This window comes from Corylus avellana, chromosome ca1 (assembly GCF_901000735.1).
Source record: "Corylus avellana chromosome ca1, CavTom2PMs-1.0".
NCBI lineage: Eukaryota > Viridiplantae > Streptophyta > Magnoliopsida > Fagales > Betulaceae > Corylus > Corylus avellana.
Window position 1 is genome coordinate 40,423,103 of NC_081541.1, and position 23,227 is coordinate 40,446,329.

Sequence of the window (23,227 nt, forward strand, 5' to 3'; positions counted from 1 at the left end):
TTTGTACGCATGGTGGTCACGATCATATTACATTATTAACAGCGTAGGCCACCCATGGTCAGACCTAGACGGTCTGTTTTATGATGACTGCTAATTTGTGCACATCGAGACATCAATGTTGTATCAGAGGTTCTCCAGAGAACACACAAACTTATTCAGAAGGGGTAAGGGCCTAAATAGACCATATAGAATTGAGTTATGACAATATGTTTAAAATTTATCATGTACGTATATCTATATTGCATTTCATACTTCTTATTGATGTTGGCTGTCTTACACGATGATACATTTAATTAAAAAAAAACATTTTTGTAAAACTATAAGTTCACAGAATGAATAATTGTCTTTCATGTGATTTTACCTCACTAAGTCATGGACTTACACTTGCTTTTCCTTTCCACTTGTGAAACACAATTTTGTTTTGGAGCTAGTCAGTAGTTAGATGGTGATTCATGTTTGAGCTTGTAGTTATGTTATTAGTTTAAATCTTGGTTTAAAAGCATGGATTAACGTTTTAACGATGTTAAATGTAGTTTCTTTTCCTTGAGGATGTTATTTTGGGCCAAGAGTCCATTATGGATCTTATTATGACCTTTGAAATTGCTTTGAAGTGATTAGGATACTCTTTAGTTCGAAATGGGTTTTCTACCCAATATCAAACATTCGAACTTCTCTTGCCGAACGTTTGAGATATTCTAACCGAACGTTCGATGGTCAGGCAGAAACTCTATTTTAAACATGTTTAAGTCTAGAACTGATGATTAGGTCTTTTCACAGATTAGGAATGTGTGAAAACATCGGAGGAGTTTGTTGATTAGCTATGCGACCCAAGTGAGTATAAAGTCATATGAATACTTGTTATTTTTCCCGCATTGCATGACTATTTTATGTGTACCAAACATATATCTTTACAACCCTCATAAAATACATTTTGATATACTATGGACTCTTATTTGTGAAAATGTGTCTTGATTAAGCAAGATAATGAATATTGTGAGATTTGTAAAAGCATGCATGTAAAAAACGGACACGACTAATTGCTTCGTATGACATGATACACCGGTATGTGTGAGATAATGGTCATTGTCTTACTATACAAGTTAACTCTATAGTCAAATGTGTGTGTTTTATACGGGCATTGGATAATATGGTTGTTCATGATGAGCGCAACCATGTTTGATTGTTGTGTTACTCTAGGACATACATTATTAGTAGCGTGGGCCACCCGAGGTCGAACTTGGTCGCGCTGCTAGTTTAATAGATGGTCGCATGCAATATCTAAAGCAACGGTATTATATTACAAGTCCATTGGGACAGCGCCAATCGTGCTGAGCAGGGGTAATATCTTAGGTAAACCATACGATTTGAACTATGACATGATTCTCATATTATAACATATATTATATCTATATAGTATTCATAATATACTGTCACCTCATAATAATGTATGTGATTTATAAATAACTAAGTTCATCTTCTAATGACGTGTACGTCATATGCATTTTTACTCACTAAGTCGTCGAACTTACGCTTATATTTTTTTTTCCCTCCATATGTATGTTTGCATTGTTATAGCTAGTCTAGAAGGAGATGGATTAGGGAAAGGATCTAGTGGTAGTGAGGAACTTGATCAAAGTCATTTTTAAGAACCTGGACCTGGTCTGGCTCAGTCCATGTGTGATGTTGGTAGAACCACCTCACAAGATATGATTGAGATATTTTTTATGTTTTATTTGGTTAAGTGTATGCTTTGATGTTATTTCAGAACAATTAGACTTGGTCTCTAATATTAATGACTAGTCTTTGACCTCAGTACTTAGAAATTTATCTATATTATGATGCTTTAAGTTTCACTCTCGTTATTATGATTATGGTTTTAAATTATTACTATATATTTCCCTTAGTCAAAGTCTTCCACTGCAGACTCTCTTCGGAGAGATTGAGATCCCGGAATCTTGTCCAACAGTGGAATAAGGCGGGAATGCAAACCATGAAGTCAATTACCTGTTAATTGATTTCTCTAGGTCGTTACAAGGACCCACCCTTAAAAGGAACAAAATAGTAATTTCTTTGACATTAATTATTAGGGGAAACTTCACTAAGGACCCCCAAACTTCCACCCGTTTTGAAATACCCTCCCTTAACTTCAAAATCTCTCAATTTAGTCCCATGAACTTTCAATTGCTCTCAATTTGGACCATTCCGTTAATTTTAGCCGTTAAAAATTCATAAAAAGACCAAAATATCCCTGATTTTTGTTTTTTTTTAAAAAAAAATAAAAAAAAACGTTTTAGAAGTTGGAATTTTATAGAAAAGTCAGGGGTATAAACGTCATGTGACGTTTAAAATCTGACAAAGGGGTCCAAATTGAAAGCAATTGAAAGTTCAGGGGACTAAATTGAGAGATTTTGAAGTTCAGGGGGGATATTTCAAAACGGGTGGAAGTTTGGGGGTCCTTAATGAAGTTTCCCCTAATTATTATCCACAATTTAATTTTTCAAACAGTATTGTGAAAAGATTTCTATTCTTGGAGTTCCACTGCAATGAGAACGTTATAGCTCCAATATAAATGAATTTACTCTATTTTGTCTTTTTCTTAGCACCTTATTTTACTATTTGTTGGGAATAAATTCATACTACAAGCCCACCAAATTATGGGCCCAATGGCCAAGGATAGGCCCATGAAGATATTAATTAAATAACAATGGCTATTTAATAATTAATAGTCTTATATTCCAATTAGGATAATATTGGAATAAAGACGTCTTACTTATCTCTACATGATGACTACTTAAGATTATCTCTACATGATATCTGTTGAAGGTTTATCTCTACATGATAGCTTTTGAGTACTATCTCAATTTTGGACTCTCAATACAACTCAAATTAGAAGAGGTAGTTCAAGCCTACTTCCATAGCCCAAGCCTATAAATAGGCCCCTACACATGGTACTAAAGGAGGATGAAATATATATCTCAGATCTTGAATAATCTACTATCTTATCATATTCTCTCTCAGCGCTCAATTAGTCCATTGGAGCATATTGAATTATTGTCCACTGAAGCACAATACTTTTCTTAGAAATTGTCTAACTTTGGCATTGGAGTGTCTTCGGTCTCCCAGGGACCCCCTTTGACAATTGCTCTTTTGTAGTGATTTGAAGTGCACGACAATTACCCTTTTGTAGTGATTTGAAGTGCACAACAACGTATTGCAAATCTTGAAGGCCCCAAAGAACACGCAATCCACCATGTTGAAAACTGTTCTAACACTATTTTATGAAATTTGTACATATTTTTCATTAAAAACTAGATCAATACAATATTGTAACAATCGTTTTGTAAAGTAAAAGAGAAATAGCACATCATGGGTTATGATAAAGGTGAAAATCGATATGGCATTACTTTATGTATCTGAATTACTAATTGAATATTCCATAAATTCGAAAGGTGTATAAAATATCAACTTTTAATACACGATTGATGTAAAATATCATCAAGGGTAGTGGTTTAATGGTCCAAAGAAGTTCCTAAGTGGTCAGGACATGGGTTCGAATCTTCACAATAGAGAATCTCCACATATGCCTGATTAGTATTGGCCATCTTGGATTCCCATTGATGCCCTGGTGGGGTTGGGTCAGGCTATGACTCAGTCGAACTTGAGAGAGAGCATGCGTTTCTCAACGGGTACGTGCTACTATGGTCACGCTCAGCTAGGATAGCTACAATTGGTCTCCCCGACCTATCATTTTTGCTCAATATATATAAAAGAAATAATATTTAATGTTTTCTCTAAAATGAAAATATATAATTCATAATGAACCTTCTACTACTATTTTGTAATTCGAAGGGAAATATATCTGTAACTATCTTTAAATTTCAACAAATATTTTAAAACAAAATATTTCAAATAGTAATTTAGAATTTCTCATATCAGCATTTATCACCTTTATCAACTCAACATTCATTAGCTTAGTATGTATAATACTTTAAAAGAATGAGAAACTTCACTTTAGACTTCTGAACTATCTTATGTTTTGAAAAAACCTCCTCAAATTTTAAAAACTCTCAATTTAACCATCTGAACTTTTAATTTGATTCAATTAACCACCATTCCTTCAAATTTAGTCGTTAACCCCTAATGGAAATGCTTAAAAAGACCAAAATGAATCCAACCTTGTGACCCATGGGTGTAAAGTGAATCAAATTGAAAGTTCAGGGGTTAAATTTAGAGTTTTGAAATGTAAGGGTTACTCAAAACACGGTTGTTTAAGGGTGTAAAGTGAAATTTCTTCTTAAAAGAAATAAATACCAATGTAATAAAATTTCACCAATCTAATTTGGAAACAATGGTTGAGATTTGAGAAATCTTCCAAGTAGAATAAACTAAAAATTTTAGAGGATTTTATGTGCATTACTTCAATTAAAAGAAAGACATATAGAGAGTAGTTAGAAAAATTTACCCACATCAAAAGCTAGAACTCCTCCATTCTGTACATAAATGGCATCGTTGGGGTTCGTGACATGCTCACTAAAACATTCCAATAAACAACGAACAAAAAGGGTATTTCGATGATTTTCGGCTTTAATTTTAAATTTTGGCTCGCAATTGATTTTGACGCAGTATTTAAGGATATGATATATAGTTGGGTTTTCAGAAGACTCGGTATGAATTAAGCAAACTGCGAAAGAAGTACTTATACAAAGTTCGTATGGTTTGTCTGGAAATGGCCATGTGCTTTTTAAATTAGCACAATTACCAAATGCAATTGTAAGGCACAAGTGCAATTCTCCATAATCAAGTTGGGAGGAATAAGGAGGCAATATTGGAGGTGAAGACTGAGAAAATGACGTCGTGGGAAGGTCATTAGCTTGCGCCCCACAAAGAATAAGGATAAGTAATTTTGTCATCACCAACATAGGTTTTCTAACACATTTTGTAACCATTTGTTTTCTCACTTTAGAAAATTTCTTATTTCAAATTTAATTCAAAATGAAAATTAAAGCTTAAACATTTACATTTATATTCAAGTGAAAGTGACTTTTGGTTAGAGAAAACGCTTTAATGGTCATGAATTAACTTATTCTCAAAATAATTTAATTCAAAAAAAGTGTTGTTTAACATTTCTTATTTTAAGAAATATGAACTTTCTACAATAAATGACTTTTGGTTAGAGTAAAAGGCTCAAGACAATATTTATGCTAACGTGTGAGTTTTAGCAAAACTAAAGCATACTTATGATAATATTATATCAATGCACCGTTCAAAAGGTCTTGAAATATTATCTCTAAAAGCATGTTAAACACATTATATAAAAATAAATAAAATTTGAATTATATGGAAAAGACAATTTCTATTAAAGATATTACACAAAAGCCAACATATATAGAATAGAAAAATTATAGAAGACAATGGAGTTCTACCAAATTATAGTAAGATACATGACTTCCATTGGAGGGAGAAAATGTATTGATTCAACTCTTAAGCAACGCAAAATGCTCTGTTGTACAACATTGCTTTAATGAAAGTTTTATTTAAATGAAAGCAATTATAAAATAGTATCTTATGACCGTAAGATAAATCATCATAAGTTGTCACTACCACATAGAATCCGGATCCCGTTATGAGTATAGTGCCTCAAATTTTAATCTCCGGATAAAGAGGTTTTGATTTTAAGATAACGACCAGATTATAATGTTTTATAGTTAAAATAATAATCTCGAAACTATTTAGATACTACGTGGATTTTTATTGAAATAAATTTTTTTTTAATGGTTTTATAGTAGCATTAGACGTTAGATTGAGTATGCAAGCCGAGGCTGAAGACGTGGTCTTCACTGTCATCGTGAAAGCTGGGGAGAGAGACAGAAATCTAAATTTCACAATTTGGTGACTGAGGCTGCACATGGCCATCACTTTCACAGGAAGAAAAAAAAAAAAAGGGAATGGACAAATTGTTTGTAGGTGAAAGAGAATTTAGTGACAAAAAATGTTCATTGCATTAAACTTCTAATTCTATTAGAAATAGAAATTGACATTAATTCCTCTTCTAGATAGGAAATTTTCACATATAATGATGTATATGTCACTGTCTAATTTAAAATTTTAAATGGCATAACAATATTTACTCTGTTTTCATTCCACATTTGATTTTCTCAGCCTCAATTTCTTGTATTAATTTTCAACCATTTCAAGTTTATTTCATGGTTTAAATTAAATTTACTGATGTATATGTTAGGAGAAAATACACTTTACCCTCCTGAACTATCTACAAATTTGCACTTTTAACCCTAATGTTTTACTTCTTTAAAGTATCTGACATTGACACTTGACTCCCATGAAGTACACTTTACCCCCTAAAATATTTTGAGCTGACACTTTATCTCCCGAAGTAACTAAGTTTTGGGGGGTAAAGTGTCAATTCAAAACAATTCAAGGGGGTAAAGTGTACTTCATAAGAGTCAAGTGTCAACGTCAAATACTTTGGGGGGTAAAGTGTCATTTTTTAAATATTAAAGTTAAAAATGCAAATGAGTGGATAATTCCTGGGGGATAAAGTGTATTTTTCCCTGTATGTTATCATTTTTGATGAATTTTGCTAATTAATAATTATGGGATTATGTTTTTGTTCCTGCAGGCATAAATTTACGTGATTATAGGTGATTCCTTAAACAAAATATAATTCGAAGAGGGGAAAAGAAAAAGTGATTATTTGACTCGTTGCATTCTAGAATGATTAGAAATGCATGCTTTTTCACCAATCACAGCTGAATATTTTATTTATTTGTTTATTTTTCGTTTATTTATTTATTTTTTCTTTCATCCTTTCCTAATCTCCCATGCAAAGTCTTCGAACAAGGGCTGTGAGCCTATATATGAAGCAGTCTATCATGGTCTTCTTCCGACAAAGATAATGGACATGATGATCAATTTCAGCCCGTTGAATCAATTTTGGAGTACATTAGTTGAATCTCAACAAATACAAAGCCCAATATGAAGTTCTGTGGATGACACACAACCAAAAATTAACAGAAGAAAGTAGCAAATTGTAGTCATTCCTTACTTGCCTCTTTGTAAAGGGAGAAGATGCAGTCAAAAAGGGAGTATTAATTTAGGAGTTAAAATATATAATTCAAATTAAAACAGAGGATTGTAAGGCTGGATTCGAATGAATACCAGCTGCTTGTATTACTTGTGTGTGTATATATATACACACACAATTAGAGAGTGATGAATAACAAACATTTGAAAACTATAATATCAACTGCTAAATTGATATAGTAGTACAAGAAATTTCAATATTTGACTTATAGCAGATAGCTGAGTGACTAGCGTGGTCACGATCATACGATATTGTTAACAGCGTAGGCCACCCAGGGTCAGACCTAGTCGGGCTTTTTACAATGACCGCTAGTTTGTGTACATCGAGGTGTCGGTTTTTTACCAGAGGCTCTCCAAGGAACACACAAACCCTATTGAGAAGGGGTAAGGGCTCGAATGAACCACATGGAGTTGAGTTATGACAATATATTTAGAATTTATCATATACATATATCTATATTGCATTGAATACTTCTTATTGATGTCAGCTGTCTTACACGATGATACATTTAATTATGAAAAACATTTTTATAAAACTTTGAGTTCACAGAATGAATAATTGTCTTTCATGTGATTTTATCTTACTAAGTCATGGACTTACACTTGATTTTTCTTTCTACCTGTGAAACACAATGTTGTTTGGCAGCTAGTTAGTAGTTAGATGGTGATGCATGTTTGAGCTTGTAGTTATGTTGTTTGCTTAAATTTTGGTTTAAAAGCATGAGTTAACATTTTAACGATGTTAAACGTAGTTTCTTTTGCATGAGAATGTTATTTTGCGCTAGGAGTCTGTTAGTGTAATACCCCCGACAAATCACCGGTTTTAAAAGATGATTTGCTCAAATACAACAAACATTTTCATAAAATAAGTTTTTATAAACAAAAAACCTAAACCCATTATGAGTGACCCTAAATCCCATAAGATTTTCCAAAAATTCCAAGACCATACTCTTTGACTGAACGTTCGCTAAGAAGACCACCCGAAAGTTCGCTAGGGGGACAAACCGAACATTCGCCCTTAACCTAAGTACGAGCATTTGTTAGGGGGACCACCACGAGTGTTTGTTGACTAGTCTTTGAGCCATTGGGTAATACCCAAGCGTACGCCTGAACCCTTTGATCTATTGTGTAAATAGTACCCGAACGTTCGCCCCAAAGTACCCAAACGTTCGCTGACAACTCTGAAAAGTAAGTTTAACACATTCTCCACCTTTTTCTTAGAAAAAGCATACTTGAAGCCCCTATATAAAACCTTCCCTTCGACCCTCAGCCCATCCTCACACCAGAAAACCCTAATCCTTGAGTGATGAGTGATTTTGAAGGAAAATGAGGAAGCCTCGGTGGATTTTGCCATCATCAAGATATTTTCTTGTCCATTCCCAAAGCTTTCATGTTGTTCTTGCTGTTTTTTTTTTTTTTTTAAGTATTACAAGTTTTAAAGATGCCTTGACAAGTTCTTGTACCTATTTTTTTACAAGAACAAGAATGTTTTTAAGAGCTTTAAACTCACATTTAATTTCTTTAAGTTTGCATGTCACCATGTTTTGTTATGTTACATGTGCCCATTAGAAGCCTATGATGAGATGTACCACACCCTAGAAGTATAGAGCCATATTCAGGCTTCTAGCCTAGAGTTTTTACTCTCTGGCCGAGCGTTTGCCCAAATAGAAAGACGCACGCTGATAAGCACCGGATTATGCACATTCAAGCCCCTTAACTCACATATGTTAATTCCTTAACATTGTTATTTGTTTGATTTTGTGTTGTTTTATTTTTCTCAAGTATTTAATAAAGAATACAAGAAATACCATTGATTTTGGGCTTAAAGCACACTTTGAGAAGACCTAAAAAATGTGCTTAAGCTTACCCAATCATAATAGAGGACCTATATGATGTGGTTAAGTTTAATCAAATCAAGGAAATGATTAAATCGAAATTTGTCTAATTGGAGTTAAAATCGGATTGGATTCAAATTTGAATTCTGCATATGTCTCAGTATTTTAACCATAACTTTCCGCCCAGGATTGAGGTGAAACTAGCGGCATTGGAAAGATAACTCAAAATACTACAAATCATTGTGAAATAGGATTTTCCTAATTTGGAAGTTTGCTATGCCAAAACCGTCCTGCAATAAAAGAACGCAAATCTGGATGAATCTTATTCCGAATTGTACTAGGATTGCCTCTTAATTTGACTAGGAGATCGAAATACGATTTTTTTTGAAATTTCTAAGGCTTTTAGGGTTTGTTTTACACCCTATAAATAAGACTGTAAGCCTTGAAGAGATGTGTGCTTAGTTTTAGACATAAATTATCTTCTTGGAGGATTGACAAGTTGAAGAGGAGAAGATCATGGCAAGAGGTCATCGCAGCAGCATGATGAGCAACTAATTCTGTAATAGGGCATTGATGTAGCCCTTTTCAAGTAACAATGGTTTATTTTTATTTTTATTTGAATTTTTCTATATGTATAATGGTTGTATAACTTTGAGAATTGTTTTTAATGTTTATATTCAATTATTTTGGAATTCTTCTCTTGTCTTAGAAAGTCTTTTATATCGATTGAACTCAATCCTTCATATTTTATATGATTATGTGAATGATTGTTATATAATAGTCTTAACTAACATTTGGTCAAGAGGGTTAGATAGGCTATACGTAGGGAAGACGGATTATACTACACCCTAATTTAGTGTAATTTATGTAGACAATTCATGCTAACCGAAGATGGGTTATACTATTCCCTTGATTAAGGAATTAGATAACCCATACCTAGGAAGACGGATCGTACCGCATCTCAGTGGTTAGGTGGACGTTCCGTGCCAACCGAAGATGGATTATACTTATTCTTTAATGATGGTATTTTCTTGATTACTCGAGTGAGATGAGCCTCATATCATGCATATTATGAATTTTCTTTATTAAATTATGATTGGCCATTGTTATGCGGTTAGTGGTGAAATCAATCTCCTATTCTTTCTCTCATCACATTTTATCTTTACCTTTATGCATTTAGTTATAAACAAAACAAATCAAACTCCTTTTAATTAAGTTATATTTAATCTTGACAAACTTGATAACAATACCTACGCAGTCCTTAAGGCTTGACAACCTCAATATAGCCATATCCTGCAAGGATTTGTCATATTGGAAGTTTTAATTTTATTATTGAAATTTTTTTACACAAAACGACCACATCACACGCCCAGTAACCCGAATATGCAAACTTAGGGTTTCAAGGGCCTCATTCGTTAGATAGAACTTGTTGTGTCACTCAGAGAGTTATCTACTACTACATATAATGATGTGTCATATTTTTTCGTTATAGCAGGGATTTGTGGTGTTGAAGGACTCAAGCGAGCGCACGAGATAAGCAAACACTTACGACTGCTTTCCTTAAAAACGTGTGATATGTTAGTTGACTGAACACACGTACAGTATGAGCATGTCTATATTTTTGTATAACTTGGTAACTGTCTTAATAACTGATTGATAAGATGCATTGTATAGCATGGTACACCAGTACGTGCGGTATAATGGTCATGGGCTTATTATATAACTCAAGATCCAATGATTATTTCATGACTGACGCTGTCTTAATTGGCGGGTTACTACAGGACGTACATCATTAATATCGTGGGCCACCCAAGGTCGGACTCGGTTAGGCTACTAGTGTTACTATGGACGGTAGTGTACATTGGTCGGGGCACCGACATTGTATTACAGGTTCCTCAGGATAGCGCCAATGTAACGACCACAATGAGAAAAATCAATTAACGGGTAATTGACCCCATGGTTCATCTCCCAACCCTATCCCTCAAGAGACAAGACTCAGGGATCATAACCTCTCATATACGAGAGACGTCAGTGGAAGACTTTTAAACTATAAGAATAGGTGGCAGTAACTAAAACAACCACACATTCATACACCAGAGTAAAACATAATAACCTCATTACATAAATACGTCATCAAATGTATCGGTCAACATACTGTCATAACATATTACAACACACAAGATAATTGTCTTACAAAAAGATAAAAAGATCAAAGCCTAAGTTTAAGTAATGCCAAAGAGATGACAATCTTGATCATTGCCTCCCGTGTAGTTACTCTTTCATCCCACATGGAAGTTAGCCAAACAGGGTCCATTTCTTCAAAAACAAATCGGATTAGGTCCTAAGCAATCACCCAAGTCGGGTCCGTAGGCATCTTCTTCTAGGCTAGCTAAACCGTGCAATTATTCATAATGGAGGGAGGAAAACATAGAAATAAGGGGATAAGTGTAAGAACTAAGTGAAAATTAATGCACATAATACCTATGCCATTATTTTGTGATGAACTTCGTTTGGTAAAGAATGCAATAGTTTAATCATGACAGTTATGCAAGGATGCGATATAGATATAGTACATGCTTATAATCATGAGTAATAGTGATGGTTCAACAGTATGGTCGACCTGAGATATTACCCCCCTCTCAGCAAGGTTGGCACTGTCTCGAAGGACCTATAATACAATGGCTCAACCATTGTACGTTACCGTCTATAACACTAGCAGCACGACCGAGTCTGACCTCGGGTGGCCCATCCTACTAATGATGTACGTCCTGTAGTGACTGCCGATTAAGGCTGTGCCGGTCACAAAACAACCATTGGATCCAATGCCCATATATCATACACACATTTGACCATAAAGTTAACATGTATAGTAAGCCCATGACCGTTATCCCCCACTTACCGGTGTAGCATGTCATACGATGCAATTAATCTTGTCTGTATTTTACATGCATGCTTTTACAAGTCTAAATGTCATTATCTTGTTAAGTAGCACATTTTCACAAAAAGCTAGAGTTCATGTGCAACGGGGAGTATATCGTGAGAGTTGTAAATATGCATGTTTTGGTACATAAAATAGTCGTGCAATGCGAAAAATAAATGGCAAGCATTAATTACAGTAGGTCCTCCGAGTATCCTGTCAAGGGTTTCGGGTTCTCCAAATCGATGGAAAACCTCTCATTAGTCTTAAGTCCACTAAAACAAACCCTAGACTTGAAAACAAGGGTCGTTAGGTGCTTGGCCAAAAAGGTCATTAGTCTTAAGTCCACTAAAACAAATCTTGGTTGAGCGCTCTACCTATGGACAAGCGTTTGTCCTGTGAGGTTCAGGTGGAACCTCATTTGACCCACTTGCTTTCTGAGCCTTCCTCCAACTAGTCCTAAGGCCAAAAAGGTTTATAGCAAATCCTAACCAACATGATGGCTTCTAATAACATGATTATGTCTAATGGAAAGAATGACTAAACAAGTTAAAGCTTACAATAACCTATTGAACAAGAACCAAGCTAATAACTCAATGAAAATAGAGAGGTTACCTTCGCATGCAAAATCCTTCAACTATTGCTTCCTTTTTCACCAAAGCTCACAAAATCTCACAACACTCACAAACTAATCCAACAGGTCTTCCCCAAGGTTTCTAAGCCTGAAAATTAGAATGGGGTTGAGGGTATTTATATGGGAAGAGGCTGAGGGCAAAATAGTGAATAACAGGAAATGATCGAGCGCTCGTGGTACTACAGGGGCGAGCGCTCATGTATTGTGACTTAGAGGGGTTTGAGTTGCAGGTGGCATGTGAGGGCAAAAACTAGCAGTCAACAAAAAGTCAACGAGTGCTTGTCCTGGTTGGGCGCTCATGTACGGTTACTAGGCAAGCGCTAGAGTGTGGTCCCCCACATGAGCATTCATCTATTGTAGCTCCGAAATCCGAAAATGCCCCTCCATGTATCCCTAGTGACCCAAAGTCCAATTATCCTCCTAATTAATCCGTCCTAAGCCTAATTAATTTATTTGGGTCACTACAGCCAACCCTGCTGAGAATGGGTAGTATTTCAAGTAGACCATATATGATAGTTATGGGATATTAAAGCATTAGTTTTTTGCATTAAAACACTTAAGTGATTACCGCTGGAAGTACACCCCTTTCTTTCTACCAATCGATATTTTCATGGTATATTAACAGAGACAACACCTCTTTCAAATATTTATCAACTGCACATTTATTTGTGCTGAATAATAATTGGCTCATGTCCTAACCAATTGTGAGGTTTACCTATTAAATCTTTAGACTTACGTGGTTATTAGATCTTGTAGAAAACCTCTTTTAGGAATAGGAGAGTGGCGGGGTTGCCATTATGGATTTGTTTAAAACATAAACTTCATGTTAATACCAGGTTTGATCAGGTTGTTATTTCTATTAATTGTTTTGTGTCTATGTTTCGAGGATAATATATGCTTCTTTTTTGGTTATTAGCTTTTCTTAGATTTATTCACCTTCTTGTGCATTAACACTGATTATGCTCAAATAGGCGATTCTCCAGTTAGCCACCAGCTAGCTTTATTTGGGTAATTGCCAGTAACCCTACCAGACTGGTCAATGCCAGATTTGGGGGTGTTACAGTTATGGATCTTATTATGACCTTTGAAGTTGCTTAGAAGTGATTAGGATGCTCTTTAGTTCAAAATTGGTTTTCTGTCCAACATCAAACATTCAAACTTCTCTGGCCGAACATTCGCGATATTCTATCCGGACGTTCGATGGTCAGGCAAAAACTCTATTTTAAACATGTTTAGGTCTGGAACTAATGATTAGGTCTTTTCACAAATTATGAATGTGTGAAAACTTCGGAGGAGTTTGTGGAGGAGGTGTACGACCCTAGTGAGTACAAACTCACATGAATACTTGTTATTTTTTCTGCATTGGATGACTATTTTATGTGTACCAAACATGCATCTTTACAACTTTCATAAAAAATATTTTGATATACTTTGAACTATCTTTTGTGAAAACGTGTCTTGATTAAGCAAGATAATAAATATGGTGAGACTTGTAAGAGCATCCATGTAAAAGACGGACAAGACTAATTGCATCGTATGACATGGTACATCGGTATGTGCGAGATAACAGTCATTCACTTACTATACAAGTTAACTCTATGGTCAAATATGTATGTGTTATATGGGCTTTAGAACTAATGGTTGTTCGTAACCAGCGCAGCCATGTATGATTATCGGGTTACTACATGACGTACATCATTAGAAGCGTGAGCCACCCGAGGTAGGACTCAGTCGGGCTACTAATTTTATAGATGATAGCGTGCAATATCTAGGGCACCGGTATTGTATTACAGGTCAATCATGACAGCGTCAATCCTGCTGAGCAAGGGTAATATCTCAGGTAGAACATTGGATTAAAACTATGACATGATTCTTATATTACAACATATATTATATCTATATTGTATTGATGATATACTGTTACCTTGTAATGATGTATGTGGTTTATAAAAAACTGAGTTTATCATCTAATGACGTGTATACCATGTGCATTTTTACTCACTAAGTCTTATACTTATGCTTGTATTCTTTTCCCTCCATATGTATATTTGCACTGTTATAGCTAGTCTAGAAGGAGATGGATTTGGGGAACCATCTAGTGGTAGTGAGGGACTTGATCAAAGTCATTTTTAAGGACATGGACCCGATCTGGCTCAAGTCCATGTGCGATGTTGGTGGAACCACCCAACAAGATATGATTGAGATATTTTTTCTATTGTATCTAGTTAAGCATAGGATTTGATATTATTTCAGAACAATTAGACTTGGTCTCTAATATTTTAAGGACTGGTCTTTGACATCGTTACTTTGAAGCTTATCTATGTTATGATGCTTCAAGTTTCACTCTAGTTATTATGATTGTAGTTTTACATTATTACTATATCTTTCCCTTAGTCAAAGTCTTCCGCTGCAGACTCTCTTCGAAGAGGCTAAGATCACAGTATCTTGTTCCAATAGTGAAATAAGGCGGGGATGTAAACTATGAAGTCAATTACCAGTTAATTGATTTCACTGAGACGTTACAAGTACCCACCCTTAAAAGGAACAAAGTAGTAATTTCTTTGACATTAATTATTATCCACAATTTAATTTTTTATAGTATTGTGAAATTTCTATTGTTGGAGTTTACTACATTGAGAACTTTATAGCTCCAATTTAAATGTATTTACTTTATTTTGTCTTTTTCTTAACACTGTATTTTACCATTTATTATGAAATTTTTACATAATTTTAATTAAAGACTATATCAATACCATATTGTAGCAATCTTTCTGTAAAGTAAAAGAGAAATATCACATCATGGGTTATGATAAATGTGAAAATCTACTTGGCATTACTTTTCGTATCTGAATTACTAATTAAATATTCCACAAATTTGAAAGGTGTATAAGTATCAATTTTCAATACACGTTAAGATTGATTTAAAAGAAATAATATTTTTGAGTAATGCTAGAAATCAAAGTTTTATCTTACTATTATTTCACTATTTCACTTGATCGGGACTCGCCCGGAACCCGACTGGGACTTCACTGGGACCCACCCAGGACTCGACTGGACCTGCCCGTGACCCACCTGAGACTTCACCTGGACTCGCCCAAGACCCGCCCGGGACCCCGCCGAGACACGCCCAGGACTTGATTGGGACCTGCCCAGGACTCACTCTGGACCCCGTTGAGACCTGCCTGAGACCCACCTGGGACTCGACCGAACCCGCCCGAGACCTGACTCTCTAGACCTGCCTATTACTTGACCGGGACCCGCCCAAGACTTACCTGGGACCCTGCCGAGACCTACCCGGAACTTGACCAGGACTTGCCCGGAACCCGCCCGAGACTTAACTGAGACTTAACCGGACCCGCCCAGGACCTCGCTTGGAGGACTTGCCTAGGACCCGACTGGACCTGCCTAGGACTTGAATAGGACTCACCCAGAACCCGCCCTAGACTTGACTGAGACCCAACCTGACTCGCCCAGGACCTCCGGACTTGCCCGGGACCACCCCAAGATTTTACTGGGACTCGCCCAGGACCCTTTATTGAGACCCACCCGGGACTTGACGAGCACTTGACTGAGACCCAACCGGACCCGCCCTGACATGTTTGGGACTTGTCGGAAAATATTTTCGTCAGAAATATTTTCGGTGAAAAACATTTTCCTTGAAAATGATTTCTTGGAAAACATTTTTCGATATTTGGCATGTACGGAAAATTAGGTGGGTCCTAGTTGGGTCCTAGTAGAAAACATTTTCCAGTATTTGGTGTCTATGCAAAATCATATTAAACACTAAATTATGAAAATGTCCCTGCCAAGTCTCAGACGGGCCCTGCTAGGGTCTCGGGCTAATCCCGACGGTGTCCTGATAGCGTCTAGGTGGGGTCCGGGCGGGTCCCGGGTGAGTCGCAGTGGGGTCCTTGCAGGACTCGGTTCGAACACTTCTAAGACTTTGTCAGGACATTTTCATAATTTAGAGTTTAATTTGATTTAATGAAGAAAAAAAATCATATTAAATATGGTTTAATTTAGATTTTAATTTGATTTAATATATATAAATAATAAATAAATAATTGATTTTCCATGCGCGCGCGGAAAAATGACTTTTCTGAAAATATTTTCCGACGGAAACCATTGTACATCAAAAGAAACAGAGCCTTAGTACATATATCATTGGTGCTGCTAGTAATCACTCTCATGGCTTGCACTTTAAATGCAATGCTTATTGCTTCTCTCACTTGGGATTGGCTCTATTTTTGTGTTGCTTGTAGATGGATGAAACAATTCCTTCGGCAGTTATGGCCACAGTTGCATTTATTCTTGTTGTTGGTGTTGTAATCTTAGAAGATATTAGATCTAGGAGATTATTACGTAGAGAACCTCATGTTAATTGAGAGTATGAAAGAGAGATTTATATGGAAGGTATTCTTTATAGAAGCAGACAAGATTGAATTGACCAAATAAGAATAAGTCCTATAGCTTTCTCTATATTATATAAAATTCTTGCTGAGAACAATCTTATACGTGAGACCATTAACACGTCTATTAAGGCACACGTGTTGATTTTTTACACATTATTGGGCATAATGTGAGGTATCGAGTGGTTGGTGAAAGGTTCTATAGATCGATTGAGTCTATTCATCGATATTTTAGGGTTTTCCTTGAAGGAGTCTTGACGCTATATAAACATTTAATTAGACAACCTGACAACTCTACGCCACTGGAAATAATGAATAGCCGAAGGTTTTACCCATACTTTAAGGTAAGTTTTAAATTTTGGTTTTTTCTTTTTTATTCAAGTAATTTATCAAATGAACGTAACTTGTATTGGTCATCATTAGGATTCTGTTGGAGCAATAGATGGAACTCATATTCGGGCATCTATTCCAATTGAACTCCAAGGAAGGTTTCGTGGTCGAAAAGAGCGAACAACACAAAATGTGTTAGCTGGCATTACCTTTGGCGTAAAATTCATGAATGTGTTAGCTGGTTGGGAAGGAAGTGCACATGAGTCTTGTGTTTTAAATGATGCACTCACTAGGCCGGGGGTTCAAAATTCCTGAAGGTTTATAGGGGTAAAAAGTACGTTTTGTTAAGATTAATTATGTTGTTTTAATTATGATTATATTTTTGTCGTAAACTTGTAGGTAATTATTATCTTGGTGATGCTGGTTATGGAAATCAAAATGAAATTCTCTCCCCCTATCGTGGTATTCAGTACCATTTGAAAGAGTTTAGTGATCATCCACCTGAAAATGAGAATGAATTATTCAATCTTCGCCATTGGTTTGGAATTTTGAAGAAGTGTTTCCATGTGTTGGATGCAGAACCATTTTGGCCATTCAAAACACAAGTGGTTGTACTTTAGCATGTTGTGTCATTTACAATTATACTATAGGTGTTGATCCTAATGACTCAATTATGGAAGATGTTGTTCGTGATATTGAATCTCAAAATCAAAGTGGTAAAGTCCATGAAATACGAAGGGAAGTTCAAGAGAAAAGTAAAGAATGGATAATCAAAAGGGATGTAATATGTCACGCAATGTGGGATGATTATAAAAATAGGAAAAATGTCTAGATTTTGTATGGTTGATGTTATAATGTATATTTCTTGAACTAGTCATATTTAAAGACGGTTATGTTTCTATCTTTAATGATTTGATTGTATAATATACATTTTATATTTAATCCAACTTATGATATGAGTTTATTTCTATCTTGCATTATGTTTCTATTTTTTATGAGATATTGGATGTTTTTTATCTTGAATTATCATTCATATGTTTGTGATTGTAGTAATGGGCAAAGGTAAGGATAAGGACGTTGTAAACAAGCAATTTAGGTGGTCAAAACCTACGCATAATTTGTTACTTGAAATTCTTGTTGATGGGGCTGCTAAAGGAAATAAGCCTTCAAACACATTCAAACATGCATCGTTTGCGCTAGTTGCCATGTCAATTAGTGAGAAATTCGGAGTTGGATGTGTAACTAACCATGTGGAATATCATTAGCACCCTGGCCTCCATAAGAAGAGTGGCTTTGGATGTGATGAAAATTTAAGGATGACTACTTGTGAGAGGAATGTGTATGATGAGGAAGTGATGGTATGTGACCTTTTTTATTTATTATAAAAGTTATATTAGTCTTGAATTTTTATTTTTATTTTTAATTTTTTTAAAGCATGAGCAACATTTAAATAAAAAAATTGAAATGTATGATAAGATGGCCATAGTTGTTGGTAAAGATATGGCGGCAAGGGGTTTCGCAAAGTCTTTTAATGATATAGAGCTTGAAGACCATGAATATTTGGAATTTGATGATGCGTCCTCAAAAGGAGAAGGATAATGCTTCCTCCGATTCAGCTTCAACCAAAAAGGTCACACAAGAAAAGAAACCGTGATGATAGTGAAGATAATTATAGTGCGATATCTGAACAGTTGAAAGAGGTTGCATCAGCGCTTAAAGCTCTGAATAAGAGAGTCGATGCAAATCAACTTTATGAGGAAGTGATGAAGGTGGAAGGATATGACAAGTTTATGCTTGCATCTGCATTTGATCATTTGATGGGATATGAGAAAGTTGCAAGAGAATTTCTGGCAAAGAATGCTAAGCTCATAAAGTTTTGGTCGGACAATTTTTTCAAAAGTCATGGAAGTTAGAATTTGTGTATTATCTATGTAGTAAGATACTAATTAACTTCTCATAAAAAATAAATAAATAAAAGATACTAATTAACTTAACTTGGATGGTAGTGCACTACTGAAAATATTGTAATATTTTGTGGTTGAATTTGAATTAATGGTAATATTTATGACTGAACTTTTATCGGTAGTTTAAATGTATTGTTGAATGTTATTTATGACTCTTAAATTGAAATTATATGATTATTGTTAGTTAATTTGAATATTTTAATTAAACATAATTTTTAGTTTAATTTTTTAAATTATTGTCTATTAGTATTTTTATGTTGTGAATAAAAATTACATTTTATAGATTAATATGATTAAGTGAAAATATACAATTTTTTTGTGATTTTCCATGCGCGCGCCAAACGCTGAAAAATATTTTCATCGAAAAACATTTTTCCTGTAAAATAACTTTCCTAAAAATATTTAAGGACGCAAAATATTTTACAGCGAAACAATTGGAGCCTAAGTTTGAAGAGATTAAGATAAAGGATACGAACACGTGTAGGCTGAATTTCCTAATCATATGAAATTCAAGCGTAAAGCAATGAATGTTATCTTAAATGATAAGTCCAAGTCGAATGACTTCAATAATTCAAATAAGAAAAAAAAAGGCAATTTCATGGCTTTCACCACTTAGTGAAGAGTGCCAATAGTTCTTCTGAGAGTGGCCCTCTGTTCTTGTAGAAACTTGTGATGGACTTAGCTTTATAACCCTAATAATCAACCTAATACATAAAAAATTTAGCTTTATATTCTTACCTTAGATAGATGGAGGATTTGAAGCTCCACCACTAAGAATCCCCAACTCAAGGCTTGGAAATGGTGTAGAAATGGTATTTAGCGTTAGATAGACGTCTGGACAATGCTTGACCAAAGGGACTCCAAATTGCACCTTCAGCAATACCGTCAGAAGAAAATCTTGATGATGCTTGAAGAAGGTGACTCATAGGGGACTCTTGAGAGCACTATTAGCAGATTGTTACGATGCTGCTCGTGGAAGATGACTTCCTGAGAGCACCATTAAGAAGACTGTCAGTAAGACGTCCTAAAGCTGATGAGCTGTCACATTGAAGTTAACGATGAAACCTTAGTGAGCGTCCTAATGGTGTTTACGTACACGTCCTGACGCCACATGGATACCTATAGTAAATTGGAAGCCTTTTTACACATTTCAACAAGGGTTTTCTCCATCCTATAAATAGATAAGTTTGTCCATTGTGTTTGTTGCATAATTTAAGCCTTAGAACCCTTTGAGAGGCTACCTAGCTTCACCTTTGTGTGCCAAGAGAGCTATTGTTGAGAGCTTCCATTGCTTTCTCTCTGGTGGACTTTGTATATCAAATCAGACACAATTACAAAATTTTCCATCATTTGAAGTCTACATGTGGGTTGGTAAGAAAGTCATATATAGAAAATTGGTCAGTGATGAGTTGGAGCTGTTAAGGAGGCAAGGTACGTAGCAAGTGAGGAGCTTGTCTGCATACAAATTATCTTAGTAGTTTACAAGGGGGTTTGTAAGTTTACCTTACCCCTACTTTGAATTTTCTATAGAAAGTGATTTTTTGGGTTTTGTTGCCCGAAAACAGTTGTACCTTTAACATGTTCAAAGGATTTCCATTTTGTCACCAAAAATTCATTAGGTTAATTGTTGGGTGCTTGGATTTGTGATATGGGGTTGAAATCCAGATCTGTATCAAAGTTATAATCAATTCAGACATCCTGAAGACAACGTAATCAGACAGAATTAGATTTTAAATCTCCAAATGATTTATGGAGTACCTAATGGAATCTCATAATTGAACATAAATTAGCCAGAAAACATTAATAAAGCTTGTGATTTGGTGAATCCCGATGGACATGGCAGCATAAACTATATGGAGAACAGGAAACATAATCTCCTTTGTGTTCCTAAACCTTCATATATTCTCGACATTAAAGTAGCCTCATCATTTTTAAATAAATTTCATCCATTTTCTATAATGGAGTGGAGTAGCTTCATTACATGAAAAATGGCGATAAAATAAAAAATACAACCCTATTATTGCCTCTACTTTAAGTTTTCTTTCTTTTCTTTTTTTAAGAATAAAAAAAAACTTACTTTTTTATAGAATAAAATATCTCCTCTGTGGCCCTACTTTTCTAGAGAAAGCTGTGGTGGCAAAAAAAAAAAGTGAGATTTAAGGTGATTCAATTTTAAAAACTTATTATTATTATTATTATTGAGTCAGATCTAGTCCCATTAGGTTAAGTTCGAGAATTTTCATTGTAGGAATCAAACTCTCGTCCTAATATTAATTTGTCAAACCATATAAGAATTACCTTGAGACAATAAAACCACCGCCGCTATTGATGGTCTCCATTACCTTAACTTAGATTCGTATTGTACTACAATAAGACTTATTTATAGTGGAAGATGATCTGTTGATACTATTAAGAAAAAATTACAGTTTACCCTCCAAAGTTAACAGTGCTTTTCAATTCGAGCATCAAAGTTTCAATTTTTGCAATCCACTCCCACAAAGTTTCAATTTTTTTCAATTCGACCAATATTATCTCAAAATTTTCATATTGCCCCTAATTTTTATTTTTTTTATTTTTTATTTTAAAAAAAAAAAAAAAAACCAAATTTTGGGGTGCAAAAATGGCCAAATAGCCCGAATTTTTTTTTTTTATAAAATTTTTTATAAAAAAATAAAAATTATTGCAATAATTGAAACTTTAGTGTTTGAATTGAAAAATGCTGTCAACTTTGGGGGAGGCTAAACTATAATTTTCCCTACTATTAAAGTATTATTAAATAATTAAATTTACATATTTCTATTAGCTTAAACTTTTAATAAAAGTAGTAATTTAACATGGTATCAGAACCAAAAGTACTAAGTTCTTGAACCTTGACTTCATCATTTATCCCAATTTCAATTAAATAATTCACATTTTGGGCCTCACATATTAAAAAAAAATTTGATCCCGCACGTGAGGCGCTAGGGGCCGGAGTGTTGAAGTATTAATTAAATGGTTAAATTTATTTTTTCCTATCAACTCAAGCTTTTAGAACAAGTAGTAATTTAACACGGAGTCAAAGCTAAAAATCCTACTTTCAAACTTATTAAAAAAAAGTTCGAGCCTACACGTAAATTGGAGTTTTTTGCTACGTTATAAAAGAACTATGAAAGACGAGATTCTTGTATTTGATCGAAATAGGTGAAGAAAGTAATTTGATGCACTATAATCATTAGATGTTTGAACTTCATGATTGCACTTTGGTTATATAACAATTTCACCTCAAAGGAGCCTAATCTAAGTGCTGAAATTTCGTTGAAATCATAACAAGCTTCAACTTGTGTGTGAGAGGGAGAATTGGATTCCTAATAATTATTTGTTTGAACTGTTATAATTTTGGTAGAAAATGTGAGAGATTTTAAGATTCATTTATCTGGATAAATGATCACTCAATTTAAAATTTATTTGAACAGTAAATTTCATATAAAAATTTTTGGGTAAAGTCTACTTAACCCCCTTAAACTACCACCTCAATGACAATCTATATACCCCTCAAACTATCAATTGCGACATTTTACCCCCCAAACTATCAAAATAATGACAATGTACCTCCAATTTTAAAAAAAATGACAAAATTACCCTTACTAAAATAAAAACAAAATTACTAAAATTTAAATTTTTTTCAATTTTTTAAGGGCGTTTTTGTCTTATTGAAAATTCTATAGAGATAATTTCATCATTTTACTAGTATTGGGGGGTACATTATTATTGTTTTGGTAATTTGGAGGGTAAATAGTCGTAATTGATAGTTTGGGGGGATAAATTGTCATTGAAGTGATAGTTTGAGGGGATTAAGTGGACTTTACCCAAATTTCTTAATTACGTGTCTAAATTATTAACGATTCTTACATTTATTGTTCTAAATCAGAGAATTCAAGCCATTATAAGGCAAGTGCAAGAAAATAAGTGGGGAGCTCTTAGAGCATGTTTGAGATTGAGTTTAAGAAATATAGTTTTTAAGTAAAAATATAAATATTTTTTTTTTGCAAAAACTTTCA